Source organism: Crocodylus siamensis, chromosome 2 (assembly GCF_052110815.1).
Source record: "Crocodylus siamensis isolate JL-2025a chromosome 2, ASM5211081v1, whole genome shotgun sequence".
NCBI lineage: Eukaryota > Metazoa > Chordata > Crocodylia > Crocodylidae > Crocodylus > Crocodylus siamensis.
In genome coordinates this window covers 127,342,993-127,358,218 of record NC_143396.1, presented here as the reverse complement: position 1 = coordinate 127,358,218, position 15,226 = coordinate 127,342,993, and positions in this window count along the sequence as shown.

The window sequence follows — 15,226 nt, the reverse complement described above, 5'->3', positions numbered from 1 at the left end:
GGAAACATAGGCAGGCAGCACTGACAGGAGATGCCCAGGTAACCCTTTAATTGCCTTTCATTCCACCTATGCAGTGACCAGGTTTTCCTGCCCCCCTCCAGAGCCTATGTAGTCCTCAAAATCCATCAGAGATGCACTGCTTGTGGATCTTGTACCTCTGCACTGCCTCCTGAGGCACTGTATGATGGGAAAGCCCACTTGGTAGCATGGGCTTCAGCGCAAGCTATAGGAGACTACTGAAGCTATTTCTCTTGACTTATTAAATTAAGCCACACTGAGCTCTGGGCTGACTGCTTCCTTTTGGTACACAAGATCATTTATTTAAAGCTAAGTTAGATAGTTCTACGCTACCACCATTAGGGATTCAGAAACCCAATATTAATTAAAAAGCATTGCTTATACATATCTGTCCACTAGAGGGGGGACAAAGAGCCAGCCTCTGTTCTCATAGGATTCACAATCATTGCTGCTTGTCCCCAGACGGCTCTTTCCTCAGACATCCACATTTTCATTTCTTCAGTTTTCTACCTTTTCACTCTCTCTGTGTCCTTCTCATAATGCTACTCACAATCTTCAGAGTCCCACACAAGTAAACAACCAAACAACAGTAAAGAAGAAAAATGGGCATAGAGCTAACCATGTGCTACCTAAATGACTCTGGGCCAGATTTTTAAAGGTATTTTATGTCCTAATTTCAATTGAAATCCATGGGAATTAGGTACCCTGAAAACCTGGCCCCTTGGTCCATTATGTTAATGCCAGTTCTCAGTTGCTCACGTATATGACGCACTTTATTCTTCTAGCATATTGAGTGAATTTTGTTTTCAGTTCTGTATTGGGGTCAGCACCTTTATTCAATAAGTCGTAAAAACAAAAGCTTGTTTTGAAATAAAGGCCCTACAGATTTTAAAAGTGTGTTTTGTGTTTAAATTTGTTTGAAATCTCACTTTTATTTTACTCTACATTCTCATAAATCTTTTAACTCCAATCTGGCTGTGTCAAAACAGATTTAAAATTTTACAAGCCTCCGTTCAGGGGTGGGAAGGAAATATCACTTGCTTCCAAATACATTTGATTTCAAGAAAATGTCATTCCCAGCTGTTTTAATGGCCTTTCTAGCCATCAGAAAGCTGGCAAACTGAATAAATAATGCAGGGCATGGAGTGTGGGAGAGCTCTGAAGTAACAGCAGAAGGCAGAACTGCTTTTCTCTACTTGCTTTGTTTTTTAAAACTTTTCTTCTCATTTTCCATCTTGCTTCTTTTGTCTCTCTCCCTTTTTTATTCTTTTGCTCTTCTTCTTTCAGCTTGTGAGGTGATAATTTGATTTTCCCTGGGTGACTCTACATGAGAGGTTTACTGCCGCATAGAATAATTAGCTCCACAGTAAACTTCACACATCTACACATGCACCCCTTTTAGGCTGGAGTAAACTAATGAACTTCAGCAGCAGGGTTGTACCTGCAAATACAAGTCTTATCCTACTGTGGAGTTTTCTCCTCTGCAGCAGTGCACAGATAGATGCTCCACCAGCTGATGGAACATGAGAGTGTTTCAGTGTGAGGACTGCCTGCTGGCTAGCCCCCACACTGAAGCACCTTTGTGTCCCAGCCATCCCCACTGAGCTGGGGGGAGTAGCTCTAGGGTGGCAGGGTGACCCTGCCAGGCCTTCTGCCAGCCAGAGCTGCCCCAACTCTACTTAATGTGCTATAGCCCTAGGCATACGTGTAAACCTGGTGCCCAAGAGCAATAAAGTCTGGCGCAATAAGTGCTGAAGTTGATTACATTACATTAACATGCATGTGTAGACACTCCCCCTGTTACTCTCTTTGAGGTCCAGGGTTAAACAGATAATAGCAACTCTCCCCTAACTCATGTCAACAGTAAGATTTCATCCCAGAAACCTTTGCTGCTAAACCACAAGCCTCTATTGCTAGAGCTGAAAGAGTAAGTCTGTTCCCGAGGAGCAGTAGTAGATGCTTATCCTCTTATGTGGATGAACCATTAGCTGGGACAAAAGCTCACTTTATCCGTTTGTGGGTTGAAGGTGACACCTTTCCTAATTTTTCCTCAGCCAGACAACACAGACAACTTTTATGCTTTTATTAGAAATATGTTTATTTTCTACTTCATAAGTTGAGAAAGAGAAAAATGTGCTTTTTGTACAGTTCTGTTCCCTTGAGGTCAAGGGCCCACGTAGTATAAAAAGCATAAAAATCAATGAAGTCTTGCTTGCTTCCACTGACAGTGGTGTATGCTAGCCTTTAGCATGCTGGGCTGCTGAACTCTATTATTTATTGTATTGCAGTAGGGCCCCCTTGTGCTGGGCACTGTTGTAACACAGAGCAAGAGAGAAAACTTGTTCCAAAGAGTTAGCCATAAGAATAGATCAGGGTGTTGAATTCATCCTGGGTCAGATCTGCAGGTCAAGTGGTAGAAGTGGCAGATTCAGTGACTGTGACATTGAAGAGGCCTCTTCAGAGGCAGTGGTGACAGTGGTGAGGCTAGTGGCTGCAATGGTGACAGTGGAGCCAGCAGCCATGGACCAATTGGTGGCAGAGTACAGGCCCACCTACAAGCAGCTGAAGGGTGACTGAGGCTGTGTTGACACAGCCTTCACTCACCCCCCATGCCCAATAGGGCCCTGGATCCTGTGGCAGGTCCCATCCCCCATTAGTCCTATCCCCAAATTCCCTGGCTTACCAGAAGCCCAGAAGACTGAATGGAATTAAAAACAGATATGCAGAGAGGTGAAGTGACTTGCTCAAAGTCCATGGTAAAGCCAGGAGTAGAACTCAGTCCCTCATTTTCTACTCCAGTGCCCTAGCCAATAGATCATGCTGCCTGTACTTGCACAGTGAACTCTGGTTAGTTCCCCTATGGCAGGAGTGGGCAAGTATTTGGGCCTGAGGGCCACATGGAGAGTTTTGAATGGCTGTCATGGGCCAGGTCAGCATCTCCCCCCTCCCCCCCCCCCGCAACAATTCACCAAAACTTCCTATGGGGCTGTGGGTGGGTAGGGAGCAGTGTTCAGGAGTGGGAGCGGTGGGCAAGGCTGGGATCACAGGGCCAAGTGTGTGTGTAGGAAGGGGGCAGCTTGGGTGCTAGATCCCAGGAGCCTGCTATGGGTGAGAATAGGGAGGGTGCGGTGGGGAACACATGCAGCAGCACTCGCCAGGTGGTGTTGACCACATTGCCCCATTACGGCTGAACCACACCCACTTGCACCCAGGTACCCCACACCATGGTCCCACTGGTACCCACAGCCCAGCTCAGTTGGGTGCTGTTCTGCTTCCCTTGCCTCCAGGAGTAGCTCCTGATCTTGTCCCTGCTGCAGCACACTGCTCTGGGTGGGTGAGCAGCTTCAGCTGAGCAGCTCCTGCCCCAGTGCAGCAGCTCCTAGGAAGGTGGCTGGGAGCTTAAGCCAGAGCCCAGTATGCTGGGCAAGGAGCCACCTGGCTGAGGCTGCCTGCCCACCCAGAGCAGTGTGGCACAGCAGGGGCAAGATCAGGAGCAGTTTCCAGCAGGGCTGTTCCCAGTGTGACTGCACCCAGATGGATGCTGCTCTGCTTCCCCTGCCTCCAGTGGCAGCTCCTGCTTCACTGCACCACTCCTGGCAGGTGGATAGGCAGCTTTAGTTCCTAGCCACCTTTCTGGTACCTGGAGCCGGAGCCCCATGCACTGGGGCAGGAGCCGCCCACCTGAAGCTGCCCTTCTGGATCAGTGCACTGTCATGTGGCAGGGGCAAGATTAGGAGCAAGAGATGTTGCTGAAGGTGAGAGAGCAGAGTGGCACCTGGCTGCAGCCATACTGGGAATAGCCCTGTTCAAAGCTGTGTGCGCCCACCAGGGCTGGGCCATGGGTGCCGGTAGGGTGGCCGTCATAGGGGACATTCCAGTTTTCTGCTGCTCTGTCCTCTATTGATACGAAACCCAATGCCTTTATGTCCTCTATTTTTCTCTTGAAGCTGCTTGAACAGAAAAATAGAGGACAAAAATGTGTCCGGTTTTGTATCAATAGAGGACAGAGGACAACTGGACTGTCCTCTGTAATGGCCCCCCTAGGTGCCAGCAGAAGCCTGCATGGGTGGGCAGGGCTTGGCACCATGCAGACTGCTGCAGGAGCAGCTGTGGCCCGGATCCAGTTACCTGCCGAGCTGGATCTGGCCTGTGGGCCATATTTTGCTCACCCCGCCCTGTGCCGACCACATTGGGCACTGTGGTTTAATTTGCTATTGTTCTGAATCCCCTCAGTGCCTAGCAGTTTTATCAAGTAAATAGTTACTACTATATTAAGAAAATACTTGCTACTGTGTTGCCATTATTTGCATTCCCCTTGGAGCGGCCATTTAACCAAGATTAACTGTATATGAAATTTTTGAGCATATACCCAGGTCTCAAAACACAAGGAACACAAGTGGGTCATTTAGTTATTATTATTTGCAGCTCTGGACTGAACATTCAGTAAGATGGAGAGAGGAAAAATCATCTAAAAACATGAATATAATCATTTCACAAAGCCCTGCCATTTGTGTTGAAGGGACAAAGAAAGAAAGAAAAAAGTATGTGTGTGTACACACACACACACACACACACACACACACACACACATATGTATATGCACACACTACTTTAACAGACACTCATTCCGGGGTGGCTGTGATGCCTCTTGGTGGCCTCTGAGCCCCTGCTCTGATGTCACTCCTCAGGCTTGCTCCCTCCACCCTTACTCCTCAGGGGTGGCAGATAGTAATACACCTTGGCTGCCATGCCTTGTTGTTCTTAGAGCTTTAGAAATGGAAGATGCCCCAGAGATCCCCAGTCTCATGTTGGTATCCAAGTGTCTCTGCTTTGCCTTATCAGCTTATAACGTGGCTCTAGTTTCCCCTTACACCATGCCTATGCCTTGCAAATGATACTCCTTTGTCTCTTTCTCTCTCTCTGCTGTTTCTAATACCCCTTTCAGGCTATGTCCCCCAGCCCTGCTGAAATGCACCATTTCTGGGCTATTGGTTCCCAGCCCTGGTCCTTGCTCCTCCTGGGATACAGGCTCCTTCCCCCACTGGTCTCCAGCTGTGGCCCCCAGTCTTTAGTCCCTCTCCCTGGGGTCAGGCCCCACTCCTAGGTCAGCTGAGACTCATGGGTGTCCCTGGCCCTGCCAGTCTTCAGCTGTGGCCCTCCTCAGCCTTCAGCCCCTATTTCTGGGCTCTGCCTCTAGCCAGTGAGACTGTCAGGTTCCATGACCCTGCTGACATTCACCGTTCCTGGACCCCAGACCCTCTATTCTGTGTTGCCAGGTCTCTTTACTCCCAGTCCTGTTGAGACATCCTCCTCTTCTTAGTCCATTTCTCAAACCTCCAGAGTTTCTTACCCCAGCTCAGATATTACCCAGGAGCCCTGCTGCAGCCCTGCTACCCAGGAGCTCCTCTCCCCATGGCTCTCAGGGCCAGACTTCCTGACCCACTCAGGCCATGGGTTTATATGCTTCAAGCCCCATCCCCTTCTGGTCAGGTGGCTCTAATTGACCCCTGGCACACCTGTAGGCTGCTTTTCATGCAGCCTCTTTCCTTCTTAAAGTGACAGGCATGCTAAGTTCCCTGTCACAACTACACACACACACACACACGTGTATGTATGTATGTATGTAGGGATAAAATAGTAAAAGAAAAATAACAGGCAAAACTTTGCCCATTGTTATTTTCAGGTATATTGTTTTTTTCCCTGTAAAACAGCACTAAGAGTAGTTGAAATGGAATTGCTGTTTGCTGATCAATTGCTAGATAAAAGGTCTGTGGTTACTTGATTGTAACTTACTTGCTTTTGTCTAATGCATTATAAACCCAGAGAACTAACACATAATAATAATAATGCCCCAGAAACTAAAGAAATGATGGCAACAAAATATTAAAATGTGAGCAGTGAATTAACAATGTATCTTTATAAGCTGCACACATTGTTTGAATAGAATTTTATTCAGCTTCAGAATAAATTGTGCAGTGGTATAGGATGTGAAAGTGCTACTTCTAAAACAGATGATGCACACTTTTAGTTGTTTGCAGGTTGAAAAAAGTGTTCAAATAAGATTAAGAATCTGTCCAAAACACAAAGAACCTTGATATTTCAGTTAGGATGAAAAGCCAGCCTTAATAAATCCCATTGAGCTTAGCTGTTTTGGGAGGTTCCAAGTTATGGGTAAATTTGCTGTGTTATATCCGGTGCAATATTAAGTCAAGTCCGCATCAATTTGCATTTCTAGCTTCATCCCTCAGCATATTTGCCAGCAGTCAACTGTACCAGTGTTTCAGTCCCTTTTATCACTAGATTCAACACTGATGGGTAACTGTATGCTTCTGCTAAAAACCAATAGTAACAAATGCTGACTTTTATATTGTCATCATTATGCTCCAGGGTGAGCATGTCATCATTGAAATGAATGGGAACAATTGTGTTCCAGGCCACTATGTCAAGCTGCCTACAAACTCCAGAAGACATTAATTTATACAGTCAAGCCCCTAAGTGGCTGCTGCTGTTATAGAGTGTCATCTGACAATATGGTATGGAACAAGCTCCCCATGGAAACGTTGCTGGTAAATGATTGTTGGTCTTTTACCAGGTATTGCCGCAAATAAACATTGACTGTACTAAGTTCCTGTTTGGAAGGTTTTTCTTCATGCCACTTGGGCAAGAAATGAATCATCTTCCTAGCATTGCCCTTGTACTGCTGCTTTTAGGGCTGCATGGAACAGCAACATTTTGTTTTGAGATCCATTTCACCATTTTGACAGGACAGTATCATTTCGAGTTTCGTTTAGATTTGAAGCACTATTTCATTTCATTGAAACTGTTTTGCTGTTTTGATGCTGTTTCAATGTTTCTCCCATAGGCTATAATGAGGAAGCACAAAACTGCCTATAACTTTGTCATTTTTTGGCAGATGTCTATGAAAACAGCTGAGATGGCAGCCCCATCTGAGGGCATGAAGCCTGCCAAGTTTCAAGGAGATAGGTGTAGGTGTTTCTGGGAAACTGCACCTCAAACTGCTGACAAGCAAAATTTGTGACACTTGTGACACTGTGTGTGTGTCTATGTGTGTGTGTGTGTCTTAAGGCGTGCCCACACTGGCATGGGGCCTCTACATGACATGGTAGTGTGTCCCAATGAGGACTCCTCCTTCCCTAAAGCCTCATTCTGGTCCACCATTTTAAATAACAACAGGTAAAATAATAACTTAATGAACAGCAGCATAGTAGCACCAGCAGCCTCTCAGCCATCTAAATTGTGACAGAGCCTTTCTTTCCTCTCCTGCAGGAACTTGTTCTCCAGTGTGTGTGTTAAGGCACACCTTCACTGTGTCCTTCCCCCCTCTTCCCCCTCCCTCTCCTTACTTTTTGTTTCCCTGCAGACAAGCCCAGCTTCAGCTTCAAAACTCAAAACGTTCTGAAACTTTTGAAATGTTTTGACTGCCCTCATTTCATTTTGATTCTGCTGTTTCAAACTTAAAATAAATCAAAACAGTGTTGAAATGAAAGTCAGCGAAATTTTGCACAGCCCTACTGCATATCACCGTGTTATCTGAGAAAATGTCTACGCTCCTTCAAACCATGTCAGGGAGGGCCGCTATGAAAACACGTCCAAGCCCATTGGCTCTCACTCTGTATATGTCAAATGCCAAAAAATGGTAATGTATTTGCTGTTTGGGACATACCTACAAGACTCCCAGAGCCACACTCAGTCCTTCAGTTCCAAGTGTGTTTGCTGGCATCCTACCCAGCATTATTTTAATGGGAGGTAGAATACAATTGGAAGCAGGGTAGACATGCCCCAAGTGACTTCCACATAAAATCAATAGTGGCAGTAAAGTTCCCAGTGAACAGCAAAGAGTTTCTCCTGCCTCTGATATTTCAGGGGGTTATAGGTGGAAGAGTTTGAGAATAGATAGGTGCATTCATATTGTGAGCATCATCTACAGTGGAAAGGCTTTTTCAAAGAGGAAAGTTTGTATACATTTGTGAAGATGCTCAGAGTCTGGATCCACTTGAATTCACTTGGATATGTGTCCTGTAGTTGACATCCTCTTTACTGAAAAGATTTTGACCCCAGGTCTCACATGCTTTGCCCTGGGTTTTATGGTTTCCTGTGTCCAAAAGTAAGGCAGTCATTGTAATGGTTCATAAATCCAGTTTCAGTCCTTAATGTAGTTAGTGCTAGTTCCATTTATTACTTTGTACATTAGGACTAAGGCCCTAAACTTGCATGGAAAGCTGACTGAGAAGTGAAAACCTGTGACAGGACTAAAAATCAGGCCTGATATGCTCATAGCAGCCTGGGCCACAGAGAAGGCAGGCGACCATGTTCCTAACCAGCTGGATCCTATGTATCATTTTCACATTCCATTTCAGATAGAGTGAATTACAGTAATACAACCTGAAGTTGATGCATGCATAGATCAACATGACTATAGTCTTACAAGGAGAGGTTGAGGGACCTGAACCTGTTCAGCCTCCACAAGAGAAGGCTGAGGGGGGATCTAGTGGCCGTTTACAAACTAGTCAGGGGGGACCAACAGGCGTGACCAGGAATAATGGTCAAAAGCTGGCAGAGGGTAGATTTAGGCTAGATAGCAGGAGACGCTACTTCACTGTCAGGGCGGCTAGGATCTGGAACCAACTTCCAAGAGAAGTGGTGCTAGCTCCTACCCTGGGGGTCTTTAAGAGGAGCCTGGATGAACTCCTTGCCAGGGTCGTTTGACCCCAGTACTCTTTCCTTCCACAGCAGAGGGTCGGACTTGATGATCTGCTCAGGTCCCTTCCAACCCTACCAACTATGAAACTATGAAGTTGGTCCAGGAGGATATGGCAAGCTTTCCAAGCAAGACAGAAGAGAAAAAAGTATTTTTGGAAACTGCTGCTCTTTGGTCATCCAAGCTTAGCAAGACTCCAGGCAGAGGCAGATTAAGTTTTATTGCTCCCCAAACAACTTGGCTTCCTGCCCCCATGAACTAGGAACACCCTGACCTGTGCCCTGTCCCACAGCCGTGAGCCCTGTCCTTAGCTGGCACAGCAAGAGCAGCAGCTGGAGCAGGATGTACTGTCCCCTAGGCTCGGCGCAGGAGCCGCGGCTTCCCCCCTCCCCTTGGGCCTCCATTGGAGCTGGAGCCCAGGGCCAGTCACAGAGGGCCCCACACAACATTGCACCATGGCCAGGCAGTGCTGGGGGTGCATGCGGCATGGACCAAGATCTGGAGGCAACCCCTCACCCTGCTGTGGCTCAGTCCAGCTGCTGCAGTCATCGGCAAATGCACAGGATTCTGGCTGGGCTGGGCTGGGACCTGGATACACTGGGGCTGCCATGCTGCTGGCAGGTCCCAGCTACACACCGTGCCTGGCTTCACTCCCTGCCACTGGCAGCTCTAACTGCTCCTAGGACTCTGTCATGGTCATGCCCCGCGCCTCGTCACCCTGACCCCCACCCAGTACCTGGCAGCCACAGCCCAATGCATCTTGCATGCCTGGCCTGCCCTGGCCTGGCCGCCAGTTTCATCTGCACTGAGCTGCCCCCCTTCTCCCCATGCCTATCCTCCTGGAATCTGGGGGCCCCTGTTTGGCAGGGGGCCCTGGACCCAGGCCTAGCTGGCCCATGCATTAATCTCCCTATGCATGGTGCAGCTTTGATGAATCTATATACTTTCTATTGAAAGCACAGAGAAGGATTTATCCAGTTCTTCAGAAACTTACCCTTCTTTTGGGCTCAATTTGAGCCAGGTGTTACTCTTCTTTGGCAACCCCTTGCAGTCGAGGTTGATTGTCTTCCATGATTGTCTTAACTGTGTGTCCAAAGATGGCTGATGAAGCCCATCCAGGATCAACAGACTCTACTGCAGCTCAGACATGTTTCCACGTGGGGTGGGTGGTGTTGGATTCTTGATTTGGTCCACAACATGCTGTTTCTGCCACTCTCACTTTTCCAACTCCTGTTGTTGTCTTGAAGTTTCAAAGTACTGAGATCCCTGAAGAAGACTCTTCCTTCATTTCAGTGGTCCTGGGTGCTAGTCTACCATGTGTTGACATCAATGTTGCATTTTTTAAAGCTGGCCTCGAGGACATCCCTGAAGCACTTTCTCTGCCCTCCTCTTGAGTGTATGCCTTGGCTGAGGTGGGAGAATAAAACTTGCTTTGGGACTCTGAAGTTGAACATCCAGATGACAGGGCTGGGCCAATGAAGTTGCCATCAGATGATCATTGCCTCAATACTCATGGTGTTTTCTTGTAGGAGGATGCTAACATTAGTGCATTTGTCTTCCCTCTGGATTCAGAGGATCTTCTGCAGGTGGCACTGATGGTACTTCCCAACAACTTTAGATGCCTCCTGTATGTTTTCCATGTCTCAACTCTGTACAGCAAGGTGGGACCAGGTATTGTTCATCCAAGAGCTGATATTCTGCCCAAAGTATGATATTTTAGTATTGGTAGTGGTTGCATGAGTTGAGAACTAGGTTGAGTGCCATTGGCATACTGTTCAGAGCCAAGCCCACATTATCTCTCCATAAGTCCTAGTGGTCTCTCAGGGCAGACAGAATCCCTTTGGGGTCTTGCAAGTGAGGGCCTTCAAAGAGAAGGAGTAGTTACCCATCACACAGAGCAGTGGTTGTGCAGGGCTATCTATCCCTATGATATCATATGGCAAGATAGCAGTGCCTTGTGGACCACTGTGTCAGAGGGGTCTAGCAGTATGAGCATGGAGATTTTACCTATGCCTTTGGCTATGAGGAAGTCATCTTTGCATACTGCTGGCACCAACTTTATGGTATAGTTTGAATTTTCAGAGACGTTAATGTTGGCAAGATGTTGGCTGGTATATATTGATACCAATGGTTGCTAGTTCTATAGTTACTTTGCTCAGGAATATGGTGGTTAGAGATAGGATGATGTTTAGAAGAGCTTTTCAGGGTCAAGCGTTGGTTGCTCAAAGATTCAGTGAACTATTCCATTTTCAAGGAGTCTGGTGTATGTGCAAGAAGGAATAGCCAATTTCTACTAGCAATAAGTACAGTAGTTTTTCACTGACTCGTAGCAGTCTGTTCCAGCTGTTGGAAAGAGAGAGAAGGAGGAACTGAATAGTTAAATTATTTATATCCCTCAGTCTTAAAGCAGGGAGCTGGAAGTCAGGTGCAGCCTCCACAACTATTGGCTAGAAGTAGGTTTGTGTCTGTCTGGGTGTGTGAAGCCTACAGTGGGGCTCCATGGAAGGAATATTTGGTGTCCAAAAAATAAGGGGTTAATTCTGGTTTGTCTTCTCCCTTGTTTAGCACAAGTCTTCAGGATATAAGAAAACCTGTTAGGGAACTAGAAAGACGACAGATCTCCTGTCATGGATTCACCCCAAAACTGAGTTGCCTTTGGGGATTCATCACGTGTCACGGATGAATATTTTCCCAAATTAGATTTACTTCTATGGTATTCAGCCTCTATTTGTAGCTAGTGTGAAGCTAGTTCAGTTTTGTCATTTTCATATCTATATGTATTACAGAATTTGTTATAAATGTATCTTTATAATTTTATGATGTAACTAGAAGATAATCAAGTGAGATATTTAGCAGACTCCCAAGGCATTGTCTGCCTGCAATGAGGAAATCAACTCTATAGAAAAGGCATTTGAGAGAAATGGCCCTTCAGCCAGAAGAAATCCAGATACCGCAGGGTGACCAGAGGTTTCTAGAGGGTTATGGTGACTCACAAGCATTTAGAATAATGCTAATGGGGAGGGGGAAGAGGGCTTTAGAGTCTTTTTACAGTCTAACTAGGATAGCATCAGGGTATTTATAATTTTTTCTAAGCTGAAAAAGGGTCCAAGGCCCCAGCAGCCAGGGCTGGTAGACTCAGCAGGAAGGCTATCTCTACAAACACTGGCAGGACTCTCAAGAGCACTAGGTTATAGACAGTGAAGAAGGTAAGAAACTTTTCTTGTTTTACTTTTGTCTCCAAACCTATGATCAGTTTTGTCTGTATAAGTTTTTTCTTAATAAATCATTTTGCTGTTTTATCTCCTTACTGTGGAAAGAATGATCTCTGAATAAGTGATATTCCAGCTAGCCCCTTCTATGGAAAGGGTGACCTAACATTTCTCTCACAGCCCAAAGGGGAGCTGGCAGAGCTGGCAGCAAAGGTTGGTGCCCAAGGCGGAGTCAGTGCCCAGGGCAGAGTCAGTGCCTAGGGCAGGCCTGTGAAAGTGGAAAACTGTATGGTCCCAAGAGCTGGGGAGAAGGCGCAGGATCTTCTAAACCATCTCCAGCTGAGCTGCTGCTGCCACCACCACAGGCATTCCCTGTCCCAGATGTTGCTCTAAAAGGAGCAGCAGCCAAGGGCTGTTTTAGAGTTCCTAGCATGGGTATGATGCCAGGCTGTGGGCTCACTGGTGGTGGTGGACAATTCCAGCACCCTTCCTAACTTGGCACCTGGGGCAGATGACCCTCTCTCCTACCCTTAATTATCCTACCGACTGGCAGCGATTCCCTTGTTGCAGCTGTGGGGTCCAGTATAAGGACAATGGAGCTGAGGCTTGTGGGGGGTAAGGAGTTATCCCAGGACAACCGTAGTCTTTTCCTTGGGACAAGAGGCAGTACAGCAGGGAGAAACTCAGGGCTCTGGGGGCCCCCTGCAGATAGGTTTGTCACACCTCCCCACTTACATTTTTGTCACCAGAAAGCAGAAGCTGAGAAAATTGCTTTATGTCTTCTGGTTTCTAATAACCATTTGTTTTATAGCTTAGGAACCTGGTCCAGAGCCTACTGAAATCACTGGAGAGACTCCAATTGATTCATAGATTCATAGATGTTAGGGTTGGAAGGGACCTCAGTAGATCATTGAAACTGAACCCCTGCCCTAGGCAGGAAAGAGCGCTGGGGTCAGATGGCTCCAGCCAAGTGCTTGTCCAGTCCCCTCTTGAAGACCCACAAGGTTGGGGAGAGCACCACCTCCCTTGGAAGCCCATTTCAGATTCTGGCAACCCTTACTGTGAAGAAGTTCTTTCTAATGTCCAACCTAAATCTGCTCTCTGTGAATTTGTGGCCATTGTTCCTAGTTACTTCACAGGGTGCCCTAGTAAATAGAGCATCTCCAGTCCCTGCTGCCCTCCCCAGTGAATTTATAGGCAGCCCAAGATTATCTCTCAGCCTTCTCTTGTGAAGGCTGAAGAAATATAGGTCCCTCAGTCTCTCCTTGTAGGGCCTTGCCTATAGGCCTCTGACTATATGAGTGGCCTCCTCTGTACCCTCTCAAGATTCTCCGCATTCCTCTTGAAGCGCAGAGCCCAGCACTGGACGCAGCACTCCAACTGTGGCCTGACCAGTGCTGCATACAGGGGAAGCATCACCTCCCTGGATCCGTTCGTCATGCATCTGGTAATGCATGATAAAGTGCTGTTAGTCTTGTTGATCACTTTGTCACATTGACAACTCATGTTCATCTTGGAGTCAGCTATGACTCCAAGATCCCTTTCTGCTGCTATGCTGCTGAGAAGGTCATGCCCCAGCCTGTAAGTGTGTTGGTGGTTCTTCTTGCCCAGGTGCCGCACTCAGCACTTGTCTTTGTTGACCTGCATCCTATTCCATTCTGCCCATTTCCCAATCTGTCCAGATCTGCCTGAATCCATTCCCTACCCTCTGGTGTGTTAACTTTGCCCCATAAGTTGGTATCACCTGTGAACTTGGACAGGGTGCTCTGTATAGACAACACCAGTTAATATCAACATGTTAGTGATCTCATGTTATGTTGCTTCCGAGTGACTGTTGTTATTGTAGGGAGGGTCATCTGTATACCTGGTATGAAAAATGTTCCCAGGGAAAAATTTCTGATAAGCAGCTGTTGCTCTTTACTGGGTGTTGTTGCAAATTAGTTTTGGCTGTGCCTGTTCAAATGGCCCTTGCTGTTTTGTGGGAGGTTCTTGCAGTGCCGCTGACTGGTTGACAGCTGCATAGTGGGTCCCACTCTTATTCAAAGGAGTAATGTATAGTAATGTGATCAACTAGAAAACTTGTCAGATATGACTAGCTCAGTTGGAGAAGTCTTTACCAGTTCATTTGTGGATACATGGGACGTGAAGGTCCAAGTGTTTGCTGGCCACACGGCATGGAGGCAGAAATCATTAAGGAGGCTGTGAAGGGATCTGATTTTGGACTGGTTGGGATTCTCTAAGGAAGAGCACGTGGGGAAGTTTCAAGGTGAGCTTTTCCTCTCAGGAATGCATCCACAGCCTATCACACAGTGCCCAATGGATGTTCTGGCTCACTCCTGCCCTCCCAGCAGTAGAGAGGCAAGTACATGTAATAGTGAAGGAGCAATACATGTGGGGAAGGTCCTGCATAGGGGAAGACATATGCCCATTTATGTGCGGTAGCATCAGCTGTCTGTGCTGGCAGAGGTTGAGCAGCCAGCAGAGACTGAGATCAACTAGATTGGCTATGCCCTGGAACTGAGGACTCTCAGTTGGACAGATGGAAGACGTGCCAAAGGAAAAGGGAAGTGGAGGTCGGAAATCCAAGGGAGATACTGACCCAAATGCTCAGAGGACAGCGGGGTCTACCTCTCTGTCCAAATGCTTATTAGGAGTGTAGTGGGCTAGGATACACATGCAAATGGAGATTTTCTGTAGTGTATAAATTGGTCAAAGCTGAATAGATTGTACAAGGGAGAATTCAAGGTATTTCTCTGGCTGTAGAGACAGCCCTATACTTCATACCTCAAATTCCAGATCTCTGTGCACTAGAGCTGATCAAATCCAGCCTGATTTTTTTTTTTTACATAATGCAAAGTACACACTATTCATTGACCCCATGCTGAAATGAATGACCTTTATGGGCCTAAATTTAGAAAAGTCCAGCCTCAGGTAGAGAGCAAGCACAAAACATTTTAGTCAGTCAGGCTGAAGTATGCCAAAGTGAGAAGTGAATGAAAACATTTATTTTTAATGGGAAGATGTGGCCAGTCCTATGAATGGCATCACTGCTGCACTTTCTATAATAAAGGTTGAATTGTTTGCTAGTTCTCTTTGCCTTGTATAGCTGCAGTCAGGTCTGCTGGATTCTTACCCTTTTGCACCCATAAATGACTTAACTGTTAATTGCTGCATTCTCTCTGCAGTTTCACTGCTGCAACTTCATTGACAGAAATGAGTTACCTGCACAAAACTTGCCGTTGCTGTTGCTGATGGCCTGGCACCACTGGTGGCAGTGGCC